The 21,530-nt window shown below is 35.9% G+C and overlaps 1 long non-coding RNA gene across 5 annotated transcripts; it reads left to right on the forward strand.

Moving 5' to 3' along the window:
• The first annotated feature begins 406 nt into the window (after window positions 1-406).
• On the forward strand, window positions 407-21,521 carry LOC121981660. 5 transcript variants are annotated; one of them, XR_006111902.1, is made up of 11 exons: window positions 407-547; window positions 620-672; window positions 739-818; window positions 909-987; window positions 1,412-1,492; window positions 1,576-1,733; window positions 2,136-2,214; window positions 2,303-2,362; window positions 2,459-2,493; window positions 2,834-2,937; window positions 3,929-4,000. It is a non-coding gene; the product is annotated as an uncharacterized LOC121981660 (long non-coding RNA). The 5 variants fall into 5 exon arrangements; XR_006111900.1 differs by having other exon boundaries at window positions 620-818; XR_006111899.1 differs by adding an exon at window positions 21,470-21,521 and having other exon boundaries at window positions 410-818; window positions 3,929-4,035.
• The last annotated feature ends 9 nt before the right edge of the window (window positions 21,522-21,530 follow it).

Below are 21,530 nucleotides of genomic sequence, written 5' to 3' on the forward strand. Positions count from 1 at the left end.
GCACCCCTGATGGACCTGATATGAAAAAATATCATACCCAATATGGGTCTCATTTGATCTAATATCAAGCCCAGCATGAGTATGATATTCTCCATATCAAACTTAATATGAGAATAATATCAGGCTCAACGACCTAATATGAAAAAATATCATATCCTTTTTAATCTTGAAGAGAGGAGATGTATTGAAAAATAATGGGAGAGAGGGGATTTAGGAAAGAGAAATGATATTCATTTTTTTGTGGGTCCTATCATTTATGTATCTATCCCTATGAATTTTTTAGATGAAAATTCTAGATGAATATCATAGCTCTCTAGGAAAGAAAAGAATAATACTATTTTTAGTGTTTTTTTTGTTAGTTTTAAAATTAGGGTGGGTAAATAAGAAAACGCCCAAACGTCAAATTTTTTTTGTTAACCTAAACTTCCCCCTTCACAGCTTCTCCTTTCCTCTCCGCATCGCGTCGCGATCTTCTTCTATCGCCGACGAGGGGTCACCGACGAGGAGGCTGGCGACAAGGAGGCCGTGAGCGCAGGCTGCTTAAGAGGTAATCGCTGCCTCACCAACGCATGAGGCAGTCGTTGACTTGCCAAGCAACGAGCGATCGTTTCGTGTGTAGGCTGTTTGCCAACGTCTATGGAAGAAGGGCCCACTGAATGATCGATTAAACAAGTTAGTCAAATGCTCGATTTTGGCTCGTAGTGCAAGGTGGCCTTCTGTTCAACCTACAAGTTGCAGGCATGGCGGATATGAACAAAGAGAATGGTCCTTTGGGCGAGGAGGAGTTTGGTGGTTGAATTGTTTCACGAATCATTTAGGTTAGTTCGGATGTTTCCTCCATGCATTTGGCTTCTCATTCTTCCTTCCTTTGATGTTGTTGTTTCCTCATCATTGTATTTATGTTGTAGGAATTGGAGTGATGAAGTTCACAGCTGCAGCAAGAGAATCCATTGATGTGGTTTCTGCAATTGATAAATGCTCAAAAAGGTTTCACTTTTTCTTTCGTCTCTCTTCTACTCTTCTTTAGGTTATTGTATGAATGAAAACCTTCAGTTTTCCTTGATTGAGTTGTTTGTGGATCCTTTTAAACAAAATTGCTTCTACTAGATTTGATCGAATCTAGGATATCCCTTAAATGGTTAATGTACAATATTTCTTTGAAATGACCATGATTGTGAAAAGAGAATCAAGAAAGATAAGCTCCAATCATTTCATCATGTAATTGTGGTAAAGCTCTTTCCCCTTTTCTTCCTTTTTGTATTACTTTATGAGGTTCCAAATTGTTTTTTGGCTCCCTGATGTATGCAAAACTTAGTTCCATTTGCATTTATGAATTCACCAATAGTTTTTTGAAACCAATTTGTATGATCTTTCTTATTGCACTGGACTCCACATTTGAAATGGTTACAAGGATAAAGAAGAAGACATTCTAGCTGAAATGAACAAAAGGTCATTGCCCAAATATCTGATTGAAAGCTCTTTAAAGAAAGAGGTAATATTGAAATTGTTCAAATGTGAGCATGTAGAACTATTTATTCATAGACAGCATCTCAGAGTCTCACTTCCTCAATGCAGATCCTACAACTGGAAAAATGCCTTAAAGATCAGATTGTGGTATGTCGGGCATCGAAAAAGCACTGCGGCGCGAAATTTCTTCTGTCGATGAATCATCTACTAATTACATCCCAAAATTAAGCTCTTTCTTTTCTTAGCAGCATCCCTTTCCTTCACTGGTATGACATTGATGCCTTTCAGTTGCTTCTTCATATATATCTATATATATTTCGATTATGATGAAAAATGACTACATAAAGAATCAGTATAAACTAGTAATTCAGATTTCGCAATTGGCTCATCCAAAATTTTCCAATGTCAGCCAACAAAGGAACTAATAAGAGAGATTGCGATGTTAGAGTTAGAGGTTGTGCATTTGGAACAACATTTTTTTTCCCTCTACCAGTGAGCATTGAGCAACAAATACCCAATGCACAACCCCATGCTACTGAAGATAAAACTACAAGGGAAATTCTTCAAGCAATTTTGTTTGTTTGGGACAACTATATCTTCAATTGGATCTTGGAATTTTAGTTGCTTAGCTGAAGGAGACTAAATTTCTTTTCTTTTTGACTTTGTAGATATGGGCATTCGAAGAGCACTCTGGCATATAAGGAATCTTGTGGGTGAACCACCATATGCTTGTGCGATCAGCAAGAAGTATGTACGAAAAAAAAGGGAAACAGATTTCTTTTGTTAAATTGTCTTCTCCTACCAATCTTATTGGTATTTCTCCCTTTACCTTTAGTAGCAAGAGTGGTTTGCATGAGCATAATACAACATATATAGCTTGACGGCCAATGACAAGGTTGATTTGAATCATTGTTTAGCTTCCATTTTTTTTTTTTTTTTTTTGTATATTATGTAATTTTAATTGAATGGATTGTTGTCTGGAAATTTGCAGAGACATTGGCAAGCAAACAACAAGCTTCTCAGAAGGTAAATTTGCATACAATTACCAACCAATCGCTAAAGCTTTTTGCAAATATCAAAACACTACTTTCTCAATAAAGAGCTCAATTTCATAAGTGGATCTAATTAACAACAGAATGAGTGAATTGGGAAAAAGAACCAGGAGAAAAAACCTAATCATTACTAACCAGTTCAAATTGTTTGAATATTTGTATTGAGATAGAAGAGGATGGCACCATGGTTGATGAGATGGAAGAAATAGTTTGTTCTGAATTTATCTTCATTGTTTTCTTCTTTTCTTTTTTGCTTTGAACAGATGTATCATACTATTACTGAACGAACCTTATCTTTTCATGCATGAAAATAGACAAAAGATGAGCAGAGCTTGCACATGGCCTAATGACCTAAGGATATCTTATATGAAATTGCAGCAAATGCATGATGGATGTAATTCTGCTGTGAGACCAACAAGTAAGAGCAACATGATTTTAACTTTCTCTATGGTCAATGTTGCATAATGGAACTTGTAGATTCCTATTCTGTATTGTTGGCTACTGAATTTGCTATGAAGAAGAGTGTACTGTAATCATGTGTGAACTGTGGATAATGTAGGTTTTAGAGTCAAAGTGATCAACCTGCATTAACTTTAGTGTCCAAATATTAGATTCTAAGTTGTTAAGATTAAACCTCAAGGGGCCCTCCTGACCTTTTCTTGCGCTTGACCTTCCATCAAACTTCAACTCCTAGCGTGTTTAGCATTTGCATTCCAAATTCATTACTTTTCATATGCAACAAGCTGAGAGTCTTTACCACCCATAAATTCTTAGATTTAGTGTTTTGAGTTTGTTTTTGGTTCTGTGAACTGTTGTGATAACGGAACCCGTTGTCTATTTGTTTTATTTATTCACTTTTATTATCATTTGTCATTGATTTGATCTGGTATTTTAGTTGAAATATAACTCGACTTCAACTCATAAAGATTTTACATTGATTGTAGTTTACTTGGTTTTCCTCCATACCAAAGTCAATTGACAGGTTATTATACAAATCAAGAATGTTAAATTCCCTAAATTTGTTATATTTTAATTGAAATATCATTGCTTCCCAAAGATGGCAGTGATCCAATGATTCTTTGTTGGGTTTGGTATGAAAGAAAAAATTGCTTATTTGATATCTACACTTCTACTTTTTGTGCAAAAGCTTTTACATTATTTGTCTTTATCTCATCCTAACAGTTGAGACTCAGGGTTTGATATCATTTCTCCATGTCAAAAATATTTTAATTGGCTGCTATATGAAGCAAGTCTATTTTTTCCTCTAATTATTTCTATTTTAACTAATATCTTTCTCATTTTAAAAGTACATAATGATTTGTTGTCGACTTGATAAAAGAAGAGAAAGTTTATTTATTATATGTATTTTTTGTTTGAGTAAATTCTTAATCATTTTTTATTTATTTCAGGTTCTTCATAACATTGTTGTTGCAGAATACTTTCGAGATGGTTGTATTGATCCTAGGAATCTCCTTGATGTATTAAAAGAGGTTAAAGTAAGTTTACTGAATCACAGGTAATTGGTTTTTTGAATTAATTTATGAGGGTTAATTCTCAATTTAGTCCCTCATTATTTGACGTGGTGCTAATTTCATCCCTCATTTTTAAATTGATCAAATTTAGTCCTTCAATTTTCGAACGTTTTCCTAAATTGATCCTTCCGTTCAAATCACCGTTAAAATAAACGGGAGGATTTGTTTAATCGGTGGAAGTGGCTAGTTGCTTTTATTCTTGCGCTATTTCCCTAATTCTGGAGTTGCCCTAGAAATCACAAAGACTCGCGCGTTGTTCATCGATGTAAGGAGATGTAGCGTATTTTTGCTACTATTGCCATTTTTTCTCCTCTCTACTTCCATTTCACCCTCTAATAAGTCTCCCCTCCCCTCCCCTCCTCACCCACCTCTTTTTGTTATTTTGATTTTAGCTTATCATTCATATAGATACAACTACACAAGTATAACTAGATCAAACACCCCTCCTTTGGTACATATTTATTGGAGATTTGAGAGCAAGTCCGACAAGTTAGGGCAACTTTTGTTGTGTGTTTGCTCTTCATGATATAGGTATGCTCCTCCAATTCTATAACATAGAAAACAAAAGGTTTTCGACAATGGCAGTTCCAAACTTTGTTTGTTGAGATTATGTAAAATATAAACTTCATTCACTCAATTTTTCGTGAAGTAGAGTAATATAATTCCATTATTTTCTTTTCCAAGCAGAGTGATAAAAAGCTAGTGAAGAACTCAAGCTAAGCTTCCATACATTGTAGAGTACTTTTATTCTCCATGAAATAGATTTGTTGATATCACACTCGCTCTCCCCTATTTAATGACTCAACGTAGTAAAACTTGCTTGGATCACACTCCAAATTATGGTAAGATATACACAAATGAAGTACTTAATGTTTTGCTAATTTATTATGTCGTAATTTTCATTAATTCATTGAGTTATTAATTATTAATTGTGCATATTTTTCTAGGACTTTGTGGTGAACCAGATTTCCTTACAATTAAGTTTTATTATAATGGGGAGATGAAATCTAGTCTTCATGACAAAAAATATATTGGTGGACAATTCGATTATTTTGACTATGTTGATAGAGATATTTTAGGGATGATTGAATTGTGGGTCTATGTGGAGGATATAGGCTATAAAGACAAGCAATCTATCAAATTTTGGCATAAATTTGGAGAAACATTGAAAGATAGAAGATATTTGGAAAATGACATAGATATTTTGAATATTATCCCCCATATTCCTAGTAATTATGAGGTTGAAATATACATTGAACAGAATGATGGTCAGATGGGGTTGGGGAGCATACTGATTATGATGGAGAAAGATATCAGAGAATCAGAGATAGATAATATCAACAAAGATGTTGATGAATTTGAAGAAAGTGATTATGATTTTGATGAAAATGATAGTTTGTTTGAAACTTTTGAGGATTATGATGCAGGAGTCAGTAAAGAGAAAGATATGATTGGTGATGAACACATTTCTGATGAGTTACTTCATATGATGCAACAACATGAAGGGGATGTTGACTGTGTGAATGATGATTTTGGAAATCTATTAACTTCAGATGATGATGATGAAATATGAGATTTTCCTAATTATGATAAAATTAATGATTTCGAAAACCCACAATTGAAGCTTGGGCTGATTTTTAATTCAAAGAAAGAAGCAAAATTTGCAATTAAGAGTTATTGCATCAGAAAAGGAATGTCAGTTATATTTGTAAACAATGCTGGCAAGAGGCTTAGCGCAAAATGTAGAAACAATGATTGTGGATGGTTAATTCATATTTCCATGATGACCAACGACACGTGTTGGCAAGTTAAAACTTTCGAAGAGAAACACAACAATTGCGTTTGGACGATTGAGAATAAATGCATTACCTCAAGTTGGTTAGGGAAAACATTTGTCAAAAAATTCATGACAAATCCCAAGTTAGGGAGCCTTGAGTTCAAGAATGAGATTCGTGAATCGATGAATGCAGAGATTTCTAGTGGCTTACTTAGCAAAGAGAAAGACATTGAGTTTGATCGAGGGAAGTGTTGAGGAGTAATTTGGTAAAATTAGAAATTATTGTGCTGAGTTGAAACGGACTGATAGAGATGTCACCGTTATTTTGAAGTTAACTGAGGATGAAGCTAGACTGAGGTTTCAAAGAATGTATGTTTGCTTTTCTGCATGCAAGTTAGGATTCCAGGATACATGTAGGCTTGTCATTGGTGTTGATGGTTGTTTTCTGAAATCAAAAAGAGGTGGACAATTATTGTCAGCTGTTGGATTGAATCTAAATAATAATATATTTCCAATGTGTTATGCCTTAGTTGAGGGGGAAACAAAAGATACTTGGATGTGGTTTTTGCGGTTGTTAGCTGTTGACATAAACTTAGGAAATGATTGTGCATGGAGATTTATGTCAGACAAATAGAAAGGATTGATTCCTGCTTTGGACAGTTTGTTTCCGAATGCTGAACACAGATTTTGTGTACGACATATGCATAGCAACATGAAAAAGGATGGATATAAAAGTGTAGCCATTAAAAATGCTTTGTGGGATGCTGCAAAGGCGACAACAATCCATGAATTTCGTAAGAGGATGCAAGAGTTGAAGGAGATTGATCGTAATGCATATGAGTGGTTAGCAAAAAAGCATGAGAATCATTGGAGTAAGACATTTTTCAGCACTATCCCCAAATGTGATATATTGTTAAATAATATGTGTGAGTGCTTCAATAGTTTGATTTTGGATGCAAGAGAGAAATCAATAATTGAAATGTTTGAAGCAATCAGAAATTTGTTGATGCGGCGGTTTCAATTAAATCGTGAGAAGGCTGAAAAATGGAATACAAGAAACTTTCCAAGGATACGAGCTATCTTAGCTTAAATTTCTTTGGAAGCAACCAAACTTATTCCTATGAAATCAGATGATATGTACTTCCAAATTAAGGCAACAAACAGTCAAGAGCAGCACACGGTGGACCTTTCTACAAATTCTTGCAGTCGTAGACAATGAGATTTGACAGGTATTCCATGCAAGCATGCATTATGTGCACTTTGGTGTAAACATGAAGACGTTGAGGCTTTTGTTAGTCACTACTACAAGACTGAAGCTTACAAGAAATGTTATTCAAGATCAATAATGCCGATTAATGGGCTTGATTTGTGGCCAGATTGTGTGTTTCCACCTCCACTTCCTCCAGTTTATAATAAGATTAAAGCTGGAAGACTGACCAAATTGAGAAGAAGAGAATCTGACGAAACTCCAGCAAAATGTCTTACCAAATTGAAAGCTCTACATAGGCAAAACAAATGCAAGAGATGTGGCCATTTAGGTCATAATCAAAGGACTTGTACAGATGACAGAAACACACAACAAGAGGCAAATTCACCGCAAAGTAGTGTCCAACCAACAAACAGCGATTTGGTACTCAATACAAGGGAGAAATTACAAGTTAGTTAAAAACATTCTATGAAAATAGTTTTTTAAAATTTTGTTAATAATTGTAAAATTGAATATAGGTGAAGAGGCCAAATAGAATTGAGATACAGATTGGAGGGAGCTCGAACACCTTATCTAATGTGAATGTAAGTTTACTTAATTTCATTTTATGCTTTTGTTTCCATGTATTAAACTATTAAACATATTGTTGAAATGAATTTAGGCGAATCAATCTACTATATTCAAACACCAGTGTTTGTCAAAGGTGGTAGAAATTACACCACAATCTTCATACTTCGATCGATATCAAGCGATTCAAGAAGACAAGTTCAATTAATGTCTCAACCAGTGTCAAAGCCAAGGTCTGGTTCAAATATCTCGATGAAGAGAATAACTTCATTACAGCCTTCTGTTGGAACCCCAAGGTTGTTTTGGTGTGATCAACAAGTTAAGTTAGGTCCTGTTTGTTACTAACCTAGTGTCTAAGTGTGCAGGAGCTTAGGAGTATAGGTAGTCGAGCGGAAGACGCAGCCAGCGAGAAGGACGACACACGGTGCGTCCGAGGGATGAGACGCTGTGGAAGAGTACACCGACGGACGAGAAGGAAGCGCGCAGTGGTTCCGAGGGATGAAAGCCGGAGCGGAAGATTGCTCGGGGAGCAAGAGACACAGCTAACGAGAAGGACAGCACGCGGTGCGTCCGAGGGACGAAGACTGCGGATGAGTACGACGGCAGACGAGAAGGGAACACGCGACGATTTTGAGGGACGAGAAGCCGGAGGGAAGCCCACTCGAGAAGACCAGAACTTGGATTCGGGTGAGCCCTATTCCGGATAGCAGAGATCACCCAATCAAGCAGATCCGGAGCAGAGGACCCGGACGAAAGTCAACTAGAGTTGACTAAGCATCCGGGGCGCTTGGACCAGCCCGGGACGCCCGGAACCCTTCCGGGCGCCCAGAAGTGAGTTTTTGATTGGATCGAGCTTTGACTCAATCTGAACGTTGGAGGATAAAATTTATCCCCCACAGGGTGCTCGAAACCCTTCCAGACGCCCCGACCAAGACTATAAATATAACCTTAGCCAAGAAGCTTTTAATCAACTCAGTGCATTTCATTTCCAACACTTGTACGCTACTGTTCTAGATTAGCTTCTCTATTTTACGCTTTCACTGCTGTAAGAAGATTCCCCACCTGAAGGAGATACTAGTGCTACATTCCTTGGATTAACAACCTCCTTGGTTGTTACCAAGTAAAAACCCTCTGCCTCTATCTTTCTGCTTTTTATTTACTGCTTTACTTTTATACAAGTGTACTGTTGAGAGTTCGAGAAAGGGTTGTCTTATTTTTGCAGGCAATCCAACCCCCCTTCTAGTCGGCCGCAATGGTCTTACAATTGGTATCAGAGCCGAGACGCTTCAGGAGGAATAATCGCCGAATGAATCAACGAGATGATCGGATCTAACATCTACTAGTCAAAATTCGAGGGGGACTTCGCAAGCTGGAAGAAGCGTATGGAGGTATTTTTCGGTACTGATTTCGATTTATTATTCACAATGGAACTCGGTTTGAAGCTCCCGAAGACAAAGTAAAATATCAATGGACGAAGAAAGAGCAGGCCAACTACGTGACAAATAAGAAAGCAGAATTCCATCTGCTAAGCGTACTTCCGCCACAAGAAGTCAACCGTGTCGGCACCTACAACTCGGCAAATGAGCTTTGGGAGAAGTTCCTTGAACTACACGAAAGAACATCCGAAGCCAAGCTTGCGAGACGGGACTTATTTCGCAACCAGCTCACCAACCTCCGTCTTGAAGAAGGTGAAACAATTGCACATCGACACTTGAGGATACAGGAGCTTATCACCGGACTTTCAAATCTCGGAGAAGAGGTAAGTAACCGAAATTCACTCAGGTACGTTTTATTCCTTTCCGAGAAATTCAAAATGGGCATCACTAGTAGATGCCTTTTATATTTCAAAAGACCTAGAAAAAATTTCTTTAGAAGAATTTTTCTCGACATTTGAAGTGCATGAATCAAGATGCACAGGTTCGAAGGAGCCCAAGAACAATATCGCCCTCAAAGCATCGAGAGACGAACCTGAGTCGGAATCTTCTCTCGATGACGAGGAAATGATAATGATGGTAAGACGATTTAAGAAGTTATACAAATTTTGAAAAACTAACCATCCACAAGGTAGAAAGAAAAGAACGATCCGCTGCTACCATTGCGACGAAGAAGGGTACGTCAAGGACAACTGTCCCAAGCTAAAGAACAAGGATAAAGATAAAGGTAAAAAGTCTGTTCAAAAGCACAAGACCCTAAAAGCGACGTGGGACGATACGTCGTCCGAATCGAAAGTCGAAGCATTCTCCGGACTCGCACTGATGGCAAGTCATCAAGACGACGACTGCAATTCAAGTTCCTCCGAGATGAGCATCGAAAGCATCGATGAAGAGGGAGCTTCGTCGGAAGAAAGCAGCAGTTTAGGGAGAGACACGGACAACGAAATCGACAAGATAAGTCAGGTACGTTCACTTCCTCCTGATAAACTGTTTAAATTTGTTAAATTACTAACTAAAGATTGCTGTAAGTTAGAAAAAGAAATTAAAAATTTAAAAGGAATATTAGTTGAATCTTGCCCGTTAGAAATGTTAGACAAATCAAAACTAGAAAAATGAAAAATTGAAGTTAAAAATTCAAAATTTGAAAATTCAAGTAGAAAACTTAAAAAAAATCATACATGTCCATCTAAAATCAATTTTAGAAGATATAATAATTTAAATTGGTAATTTAAATATCACTTTGGACAAATTAGAAACATTTCAAGAAAATATGCCCCTAAAATTTTTTTAATTAATCCAGTGGTTTGGAATCTATATTGGGTTCCTAAATCATGCTTGAACTAAAACTTTAAAATTAAAATTAGTGCTTTAAGTGAGAAAATTAAACAAAGAATTTTTCTATGAGACTTTGTCAAGGAAGTAGTTGTTGCTCCAATAACCAAGAAGGCCTAGTGCCTCGCTATGACTTGGAAGCCAAATTATTGAAATAAATGTTTAATTAACTTACTAATAAAGCATTAATACAAGAATTAATTAATGTTTTAAAAAGGTTATTCAAAATATTTTTTTCAATTTAGAAATTTACTTACTTAGAATTTTTTTTTTACTTAGGAATTTTTTTAAAAAAATTCTCAGAAACTTAAGTTAGAAATTTTTGCTATTTCAAAAATATTTTTACTTAGATTTATTTTACTTAAAAAAAACAAAAAATAACATCATTTTTTTTCTAAGTTAAAAATTTTTTCTTGAAATTAGAAATTTTTACTTTAATTATGTAGAAAAACTTTTTCACTTTTTTAAAACTTAGAACTTTTTTTTGACTTAGAAATGTTTTTTTTTTTCAAAATCTTTAATCCTTTGATTGTTTTTCTTGGAATCCCATTTTTTGTGATCAAAGGGGGAGAAGGAAAAGTATAAGTTTAGAGGGAGGTAGACCAAAATTTTAACAAAATTTTAACTTGTATTATTATTTGCATTTCATTGCAAATTTAGTTCATTTTATATCTTTTATTTTAACCCTAGCTTAATTTAGGTTGATCACACCAAAAAGGGGGAGATTGTTGAAACTCCAAGGTTGTTTTGGTGTAATCATCAAGTTAAGTTAGGTCATGTTTGTTTCTAACCTAGTGTCTAAGTGTGCAGGAGCTTAGGAGCACAGGTAGTCGAGCGGAAGACGCACCCAGCGAAAAGGACGACATGTGGTGCGTCCGAGGGACGAGACGCTGCGGAAGAGTACACCGACGGACGAGAAGGAAGCGCACGGTGATTTCGAGAGACGAAAGTCTGAGCGGAAGATTGCTCGGGGAGCAAGAGACGCAGCTAACGAGAAGGACAACACGCGGTGCGTCCGAGGGACGAAGACTGCGGATGAGTACGACGGCGGACGAGAAGGGAACACGCGGCGATTTCTTGGGACGAGAAGCCGGAGGGAAGCCCGCTCGAGAAGACCGGAACTTGGGTTCGGGTGAGCCCTATTCCGGATAGCAGAGATCACCCAATCAAGCTGATCCGAGCAGAGGACCCGGACGCAAGTCAACTGGAGTTGACTAAGCATCTGGGGCGCCCAGACCAGCCCGGGGCGCCCGGAACCCTTCCGGGCGCCCGGAAGTGAGATTTTGACCGGATCGAGCTTTGACTCGATCTGAACGTTGGGGGATAAAATTTATCTCCCCCCAGGGTGCTCGAAACTCTTCCAGGCACCCTGACCAAGGCTATAAATATAGCCTTGGTCAAGAAGCTTTTAATCAACTCAGTGCATTTCATTTCCAACACTTGTACGCTACTGTTCTAGATTAGCTTCTCTATTTTACACTTTCATTGCTGTAAGAGGATTCCCTGTCTGAAGGAGATACTAGTGTTACATTCCTTGGATTAACAACCTCCTTGGTTGTAACCAAGTAAAAACCCTCTGCCTCTGTCTTTCTACTTTTTATTTACTGCTTTAATTTTATACAAGTGTACTGTTGAGAGTTCGAGAAAGGGTTGTTTTATTTTTGCAGGCTATCCAACCCCCCCTTCTAGCCGACCGCAATGGTCTTACAATTGGTATCAGAGCCGAGACGCTTCAGGAGGAATAACCATCGAACGAAGCAACGAGATGGCCGGATCTAACATCTACTTGCCAAAATTCGAGGGGGACTTCGCAAGCTGGAAGAAGCGTATGGAGGTATTTTTCAGTACTGATTTCAATTTATTATCAACAATGGAACTCGGTTTTGAATCTCCCGAAGGCAAAGTAAAATATTAATGGACGAAGAAAGAGCAGGCCGACTATGTGGCAAACAAGAAAGCAGAATTCCATCTGTTAAGCGTACTTCCGCCATAAGAAGTTAACCGTGTCAGCACTTACAACTCGGCAAATGAGCTTTGGAAGAAGTTCCTTGAACTACACGAAGGAACATTCGAAGCCAAGCTTGCGAGACGGGACTTACTTCGCAACCAGCTCACCAATCTCCGTCTTGAAAAAGGTGAAACAATTGCACTTCTACACTTGAGGATACAAGAGCTCATCACCGGACTTTCGAATCTCGGAGAAGAGGTAAGTAACCGAAATTCACTCAGGTACGCTTTAAATTCCTTTCCGAGAAATTCAAAATGGGCATCACTAGTAGATGCCTTTTATATTTCAAAAGGCCTAGAAAAAATTTCTTTAGAAGAATTTTTCTCGACATTTGAAGTGCACGAATCAAGATGCGCAGGTTCGAAGGAGTCCAAGAACAACATCGCCCTCAAAGCATCGAGAGACGAACCTGAGTCAGAATATTCTCTCGATGACGAGGAAATGGTAATGATGGTAAGATGATTTAAGAAGTTATACAATTCTAGAAAAACTAACCATTCACAGGGTAGAAAGAAAAGAATGATCCGTTGCTACCATTGCGACGAAGAAGGGCACGTTAAGGATAACTACCCCAAGCTAAAAAACAAGGATAAAGATAAAGGTAAAAAGCCTGTTCAAGAGTGCAAGACTCTAAAAGTGACGTGGGACGATACGTCGTCCGAATCGGAAGTCGAATCATTCTCCGGACTCGCACTGATGGCGAGTCATCAAGACGACGACTGCAATTCAAGTTTCTCCGAGATGAGCATCGAAAGCATCGATGAAGGGGGAGCTTCGTCAGAAGAAAGCAGCAGTTCAGGGGGAGACACAAACAACGAAATCGACAAGGTAAGTCAGGTACGTTCACTTCCTTCCGATAAAATTTTTAAATTTGTTAAATTACTAACTAAAGATTGCTGCAAGTTAGAAAAAGAAATTAAAAATTTAAAAGGAATATTAGCTGAATCTTACCTGTTAGAAATGTTAGACAAATCAAAATTAGAAAATAAAAAATTGTAGTTAGAAATTAAAAATTTGAAAATTCAAGTAGAAAACTTAAAAAAATCATACATGTCCTACTAAAATCAATTTTAGAAGATATAATAATTTAAATTGGTACTTTAAATATCACCTTGGATAAATTAGGAACATTTCAAGAAAATATGTCCCTAAAAATTTTTTAATTAATCCAGTGGGTTGGAACCTATATTGGGTTCCTAAATCATGCTTGAACTAAAACTTTAAAATTAAAATTAACGCTTTAAGTGAGAAAATTAAACAAAGAATTTTTCTATGAGCTTTTGTCAAGGAAGTGGTTGTTGCTCAAATAACCAAAAAGGCCTAGTACTTCGCCACGACCTGGAAGCTAAAATATTGAAATAAATGTTTAATTATCTTACAAATAAAACATTAATACAAGAATTAATTAATACTTTAAAAAGGTTATTCAAAATATTTTTTTCAATTTAGAAATTTACATAGAATTTTTTTTTTTACTTAGAAAAATTTTCTTAAAAATTCTCAAGGACTTAAGTTAGAAATTTTTGCTATTTCAAAAATATTTTTACTTAGATTTTTTTGTTACTTTAAAAAAAAAATATCATTTTTTTTCTAACTTAAAATCTTTTTCTTGAAATTAGAAATTTCTGTTTTAATTATGTAGAATTTTTTTTTCACTTTTTTAAAACTTAGAACTTTTTTGACTTAGAAATGTTTTTTTTTCAAAATCTTTAACCCTTCGAGTGTTTTCTTTGGAATCCCATTTTTTGTGATCGAAGGGGAGAAGGAAAAGTATAAGTTTCGGGGGAGGTAGACTAAAATTTTAACTTGTATTATTATTTACATTTAATTGCAAATTTAGTTCATTTTATATCTTTTTTTTAATCCTAGCTTAACTTGGGTTGATCACACAAAAAATGGGGAGATTGTTGGAATTCCATGGTTGTTTTGGTGTGATCAACAAGTTAAGTTTGATCATGTTTGTTTCTAACCTAGTATCTAAGTGTGCAGGAGTTTAGCAGCACAGGTAGTCGAACGGAAGATGCAGCCAGCGAGAAGGACGACACGCGGTGCGTCCGAGGGACGAGGTGCTGCGGAAGAGTACACCGGCGGACGAGAAGCGTGCGGTGGTTCCGAGAGACGAAAGCCGGTGTGGAAGATTGCTCGGGGAGCAAGAGACGCAGCTAACGAGAAGGACGACACGCGGTGCGTTCGAGGGACGATGACTGCGGATGAGTACGACGGCGGACGAGAAGGGAACACGCGGCGATTCCGAGGGACGAGAAGCCAGAGGGAAGCCCGCTCGAGAAGATCGGAACTTGGGTTCGGGTGAGCCATATTCCGGATAGCAGAGATCACCAATCAAGCGGATCCGGAGCAGAGGATCCAAATGAAAGTCAACTGGAGTTGACTAAGCATCCGGGGTGCCCGGAACCCTTCCGTGCGTCCGGAAGTGAGTTTTTGACCGGATCGAGCTTTGACTCGATCTGAATGTTGGGGGATAAAATTTATCCCCCCAGGGCTCCCGGAACTCTTCCAGGCAGCTCGACCAAGGCTATAAATATAGCTGTTGGTTGCTACTCGGAAAACCTAATGATTCCACTGTATAAAAATTTTGTACAAAGGTCTGAACCTTTTCTTAGCTACCATGTATTCTTTTAAATTAAACTCGGATCGCCTGCGGAACTTAACACGTTTGATCTAAAGTTTAATTTACTTGTTCTTTTAGGTTTAAGACTTGGATCTCCTGCGAAACTTAACACGTTCGATCCAAATCACGTAGGTTATTATTTCCATTAATTATTAATTTTCAAAATTGGCTTCCAGGACTGAATGGCGAGGTACATAACCTTCTTGGATATGAGAACAACCACCACCGCCTAGACAAAGACTTTTAAGGAAAGCTAATATTTAATTTTCTTAAATAACTTTAGGTCAACCAAAGACAACAATCAAATCACAAGGAAAAGAAAAATAAAAGAACATAACATCGAAAACTAATTCGAAATACTAGAATCGCATGCCTCTTGTATTTGGTATTTTTATATGAAGATAAAACTAACATGATGCGGAAAACAATATTAGTTATACCTTACTTAGTAAATAATAACCTCTTGATCTTCTACTGTATTCCTCTTCTAATCTCGGACGTTGTGTGGACAACGATCTTCCGAGACGAGGACTACCTAGCACCTTCTTTTCCTTCCTTCAAGTTTCGGCCAAGCACAAAACTTTCAAAGGATGAAGATCTTTTTCTACCAACCAAGCTCCGAGGGATGCAAGCTTTCTCTCCTTCTTCTCCTAGCTAAAAATCGGCCATCACTAGATCTCCAAGGAGGATGAGAGGTTCGACCATAAAGATGGAGAGAAGAGAAAGGAAGAGGCCGGCCACACCAAGGAAGAAAAGAGGGAGAAAAATAATAGAGGTTGTTCACCTTCAAGGCACCCAAAACCCCCTCTTTTATAATCCTTTAGCTTTGGCAAATAAGGAAAATTTAATAAAAACTTCCTTAACTCTATTGCCATTGAAAAGGAAAATTTTAATTAATTAAAATTAAAATTCTTTTCTTAGTGTATATGGCCGGCCACACCAAGGAAGCAAACAAGGCAATTTTCAATCAACCAATTAAAATTCCTTATTTATCTTCGGAAATTTTAAAAAATAAAATTTCCTTTTAAAATCCTTTCATGGTTGATAAAAGAAATTTCTATAATTTTAATTTTTCAATATGTGAACAATTTATAAAGAAATATAAAATATCCTTCCAATCTACAAATAAGGAAAGTGATTTAATCTCTTTCTTTAATATTTTGTAGAAACTTTTAAAAGAGATATTTTAATTTTTAATCCCTCCAATAAATTATATCTTCTACATAAGAAAAATTTAAATTTAAAATTCTTTTCTAATTTAATAGGGCCAACCACCTAAGCTTGGGTTCAAGCTAGGGCCGGCCACCCATGGATCAAGGTTTGGCCGGCCCTAGCTTGGTTCTCAAGCTAGCTTGGCCGGCCCCTATACCATGGGTATGGAGGTGGGTATAGGTGGGTATAGTACTCTATAACTAAGAGACTACGATAGGGACCGAGAGGAGGAATTGATTTTAGTCTCCCGATAAAATTAAGCATCCCGTGTTCGCCCCGAACATACAATTTAATTTTATCAATAATAATTTATTCCACTAGAGAATTATTATTGATGTAACGCCCCAAATTTCCTCAATTAGAGTCCTAAAAGTAATTTAAAAATATTTAAAAATGCTATAGAAATATTCTAGGGATTTTTAGAAATTTTTAGAGTATTTTTATGTAATTTTTGGAGGTCGTTTGATATTTTTACTAAACGAAGGAAGTTTCGACAAAAAATGTCCAAGTCGAGAATTGAACCCACGACCTTTGACTTGGTCAAAACCCAGCTGACCAGGTGTGCAAACGGATTTTTATATTTAGAAAAGGTAACGAATTTATTTAAGATAGTTAACCGAATATTGGATTATAAAAGGGATAAGTTGATCTTGGATTTGTTTGTTTAGAAAAAATAGCGAATTTATTTAAGATAATTAACAGAATATTAGATTATAAAATGGATAAGTTGATGTTGGATTTGTCTGTTTAGAAAAGATAGTGAATTTATTTAAGGAGTTAACAGAAATATTAAGTTATAAAAAGGGATAAGTTGATGCTCTTTTTTCCCGTGACTTAAACCATTCTCTCCTTCTCTTCTGCGTACGATGACGGAGCTCGGGTAGAAAACGAAAGGGAGTAAGGGCATCATCTCCGGCGGCTGGCCAAGGTCCTAGAAGCCCTTTTTGTTCGGTTGTGAGTCCAAGAAGCAAGGTAAGTGCTACTCACCTGTAGTAGGAGTAGTTTCAGACCTTTGCTCTTCTTGAATTTGAAGCATAAAAAGCGCCTATAGTGCAGATTTTAATTAAGCGCTTATAGTACAGATTTTTAATTAAGCCTATAGTGCAAAATTTTAATTAGGTTTATAGTGCAGATTTTAATTAAATCTATAGTGCAGATTTTAATTAAGCTTATAGTGCAGATTTTTATGTAGGTTTATAGTGCAGATTTCTTACAGCTTAAAATGCAGATTTCTTTAGAGCTTGTAGTGCAGATTTTTGGTGGAATTTATAGTACATATTTTTGGTGGAACTTGTAGTACAGATTTTTGATGGAACTTATAGTGCAGTTTTTAAAGAAAAAAAAAATTATAGTGCAGTTTGGTTAAGTATTATAGTGCAGAATTTATATTTGCATAGTATGTAGAAATAGTGTAGCATAGAATGTAGAATCTTGCTTAGTATAGTATGTAAAATTTTGACTAGCATAGTATGCAGATTTTAGATAAGCTTAGTATGCAGATTTTAGATAAGTTTAGTATGAAGATTTTAGATAAGCTTAGTATGCAGATTTTAGATAAGGTTAATAGACAGATTTTAGTTAAGTTTAATATGCAGATTTCTGTTTAAACTTGTATGCAGATTTTGTTTAAGCATTTCAGTGTTATAAATTGTTTAAACATTTCAGTTTTGTAAGAAGCATTTTTATAAAAAAAAGTATAAGAAAGATAAAGAAAAGAAAGAAAAGGCCGAGGCCTTAAGTAAATTCCAAAGTCAAGACTTTAGGGGTTTTAGACACACAAGGTGTCTATTAAAATGCCAAGGCATTTAAAGAAAAAGTAATTAAGATTATAAGTATTTTACTTTTAAGAAGAGGCTAGTACCCGACTTCCGAGGTTGTCGTTAAACAAATCCAGGTGTCCAATTCCGAGGTCTTGGCCCTGGTAGACCGAGGTATGCTCTTTTAGGATTGGTGGCTCGCTACCCCAACCTATTAGGGAACGCGCATAAGATGGTACTACGCCTGAGCCCAAGAAGAAGTTGATTATTATTTTTAAGTATTATAAGTATAAGTTTTTGAACAAGTAAAATGAGTTTTACATAAACATAAAGTATTAAAGATTAAGTTAGAACAAATGAAATAAGTTTCATATAGTTCTGAAAATCAGTAAATTTAGTTCTTTATTCAACCATGTTTATCTAGTGGATGAGTAGTTTTCATGTTTACCTATTAGATGAGTAGCATGATTAGCTATTAGAATTACATGAGTAGATTCCTTAGCTTTTCTTTGCTATTAGTTTGACATGAGCAGTTATGTTTATGCTTTATTTCTTTTTAGAGCATTTAGTTTCTAGTTCTTTTCGTATACATGCACATTTGTGATTTTGTGAGTTAGAAAGCGTTTACTAAGCAAAGTTTGCTTATAGATTGCACTTTCTCTTACTGCAGATAAAGGAAAGGAAAAGTTATAACAAAGGAAGACGACAAGGAGGTGCGGATGGATGTGTGATGCCTGGACTATAGAAGCCTTGGGACCTAGCATAAAAATTTATTAAGATTGTCATTTATTAAGAAGGTATTAGATGAGTCATTTAGTCTTCCGCTGCTAGTTAATTGTAAGTTTTGAGTTCTCCGAGAGTTTTAGGAATTACTATCAACATGTGAACAAGGATAGTTAAGTAAAGTTAGTAGTTCAGTAGCGCTCTGCCCTCACAGTCCAGTAGCGAGGAGGGTGGGGTGTTACAGTTGGTATCAGAGCAGTTCCTATTCTCCAGTATCACACATCAGCACCAACCTTGCCGTCTTCAAGTAAGAAAGTATTTAAGTTTTCCTTTTATACTTTCTTTATTATTTGCAGTATGGAGTAATTCCTTAAATGCGCTTTAGTAAGATAGAAATTTTGTCTCTCTTATATTCATATACATAAGTATGTTTAGAAAGGATAGAGAAGATATCAAGTTTTCCAAGGACCCCTAATGGGTACGATGCGATATGATTAATAGAGGACCGAGAAGTTAAGAGACTAAGGAACAAAGAGTACCATTAGTGAAAGTCATTTAGAACCAGAAGCACGAGGAAGTTACTTAGGAGCGCGAGGACAGTATGAGACAGCGATATTCAGAATTATTCTAAGTTCGAGGACGAACTTTTTATAAGGTAGGGAGAATTGTAACGCCCCAAATTTTCTCAATTAGAGTCCTAAAAGTAATTTAAAAATATTTAAAAATACTATAGAAATATTCTAGGGATTTTTAGAAATTTTTAGAGTATTTTTATGTAATTTTTGGAGGTCGTTTGGTATTTTTACTAAACGAAAGAAGTTTCGACAAAAAATGTCCAAGCCGAGAATTGAACCCACGACCTTTGACTTGGTCAAAACCCAGCTGACCAGGTGTGCAAACGGATTTTTATGTTTAGAAAAGGTAGCGAATTTATTTAAGATAGTTAACAGAATATTGGATTATAAAAAGGATAAGTTGATCTTGGATTTGTTTGTTTAGAAAAAGTAGCGAATTTATTTAAGATAATTAACAGAATATTGGATTATAAAATGGATAAGTTGATGTTGGATTTGTCTGTTTAGAAAAGATAGCGAATTTATTTAAGGAGTTAACAGAAATATTAAGTTATAAAAAGAGATAAGTTGATGCTCTTTTTTCTTGTGACTTAAACCATTCTCTCCTTCTCTTCTGCGTACGATGGCGGAGCTCGGGCAAAAAATGAAAGGGAGTAAGGGCATCATCTCCGGCGGGCGGCCAAGGTTCTAGAAGCCCTTTTTGTTCGGTTGTGAGTCCAAGAAGCAAGGTAAGTGCTACTCACCTGTAGTAGGAGTAGTTTCAGACCTTTGTTCTTCTTGAATTCGAAGCATAAGAAGCGCTTATAGTGCAGATTTTTAATTAAGTCTATAGTGCAAATTTTAATTAAGCGCTTATAGTGCAGATTTTTAATTAAGCCTATAGTGCAAATTTTTAATTAGGCTTATAGTGCAGATTTTAATTAAGCCTATAGTGCAGATTTTAATTAAGCTTATAGTGTAGATTTTTATGTAGGCTTATAGTGCAGATTTCTTAGAGCTTAAAATGCAGATTTCTTTAGAGCTTGTAGTGCAGATTTTTGGTGGAATTTATAGTATAGATTTTTGGTGGAACTTGTAGTACAGATTTTTGGTGGAACTTATAGTGCAGTTTTTAAAAAAAAAAAAATTATAGTGCAGTTTGGTTAAGTATTATAGTGCAGAATTTATATTTGCATAGTATGTAGAAATAGTGTAGCATAGAATGTAGAATCTTGCTTAGTATAGTATGTAAAATTTTGACTAGCATAGTATGCAGATTTTAGATAAGCTTAGTATGCAGATTTTAGATAAGTTTAGTATAAAGATTTTAGATAAGCTTAGTATGCAGATTTTAGATAAGCTTAATAGACAGATTTTAGTTAAGCTTAATATGCAGATTTCTGTTTAAACTTGTATGCAGATTTTGTTTAAGCATTTCAGTGTTATAAATTGTTTAAACATTTCAGTTTTGTAAGAAGCATTTTTATAAAAAAAAGTATAAGAAAGATAAAGAAAAGAAAGAAAAGGCCGAGGCCTTAAGTAAATTCCAAAGTCAAGACTTTAGGGGTTTTAGGCACACAAGGTGTCTATTAAAATGCCAAGGCATTTAAAGAAAAAGTAATTAAGATTATAAGTATTTTACTTTTAAGAAGAGGCTAGTACCCGACTTCCGAGGTTGTCGTTAAACAAATCCAGGTGTCCAATTCCGAGGTCTTGGCCCTGGTAGACCGAGGTATGCTCTTTTAGGATTGGTGGCTCGCTACCCCAACCTATTAGGGAACGCGCATAAGATGGTACTACGCCTGGGCCCAAGAAGAAGTTGATTATTATTTTTAAGTATTATAAGTATAAGTTTTTGAACAAGTAAAATGAGTTTTACATAAACATAAAGTATTAAAGATTAAGTTAGAACAAATGAAATAAGTTTCATATAGTTCTGAAAATTAGTAAGTTTAGTTCTTTATTCTACCATGTTTATCTAGTGGATGAGTAGTTTTCATGTTTACCAATTAGATGAGTAGCATGATTATCTATTAGAATTACATGAGTAGATTCCTTAGCTTTTCTTTGCTATTAGTTTGACATGAGCAGTTATGTTTATGCTTTATTTCTTTTTAGAGCATATAGTTTCTAGTTCTTTTCGTATACATGCACATTAGTGATTTTGTGAGTTAGATAGCGCTTACTAAGCAAATTTTGCTCACTTCCTCTTACTGCAGATATAGGAATGGAAAAGTTATAACAAAGGAAGGCGACAAGGAAGTGCGGATGGATGTGTGA

Source organism: Zingiber officinale, chromosome 5A (assembly GCF_018446385.1).
Source record: "Zingiber officinale cultivar Zhangliang chromosome 5A, Zo_v1.1, whole genome shotgun sequence".
NCBI lineage: Eukaryota > Viridiplantae > Streptophyta > Magnoliopsida > Zingiberales > Zingiberaceae > Zingiber > Zingiber officinale.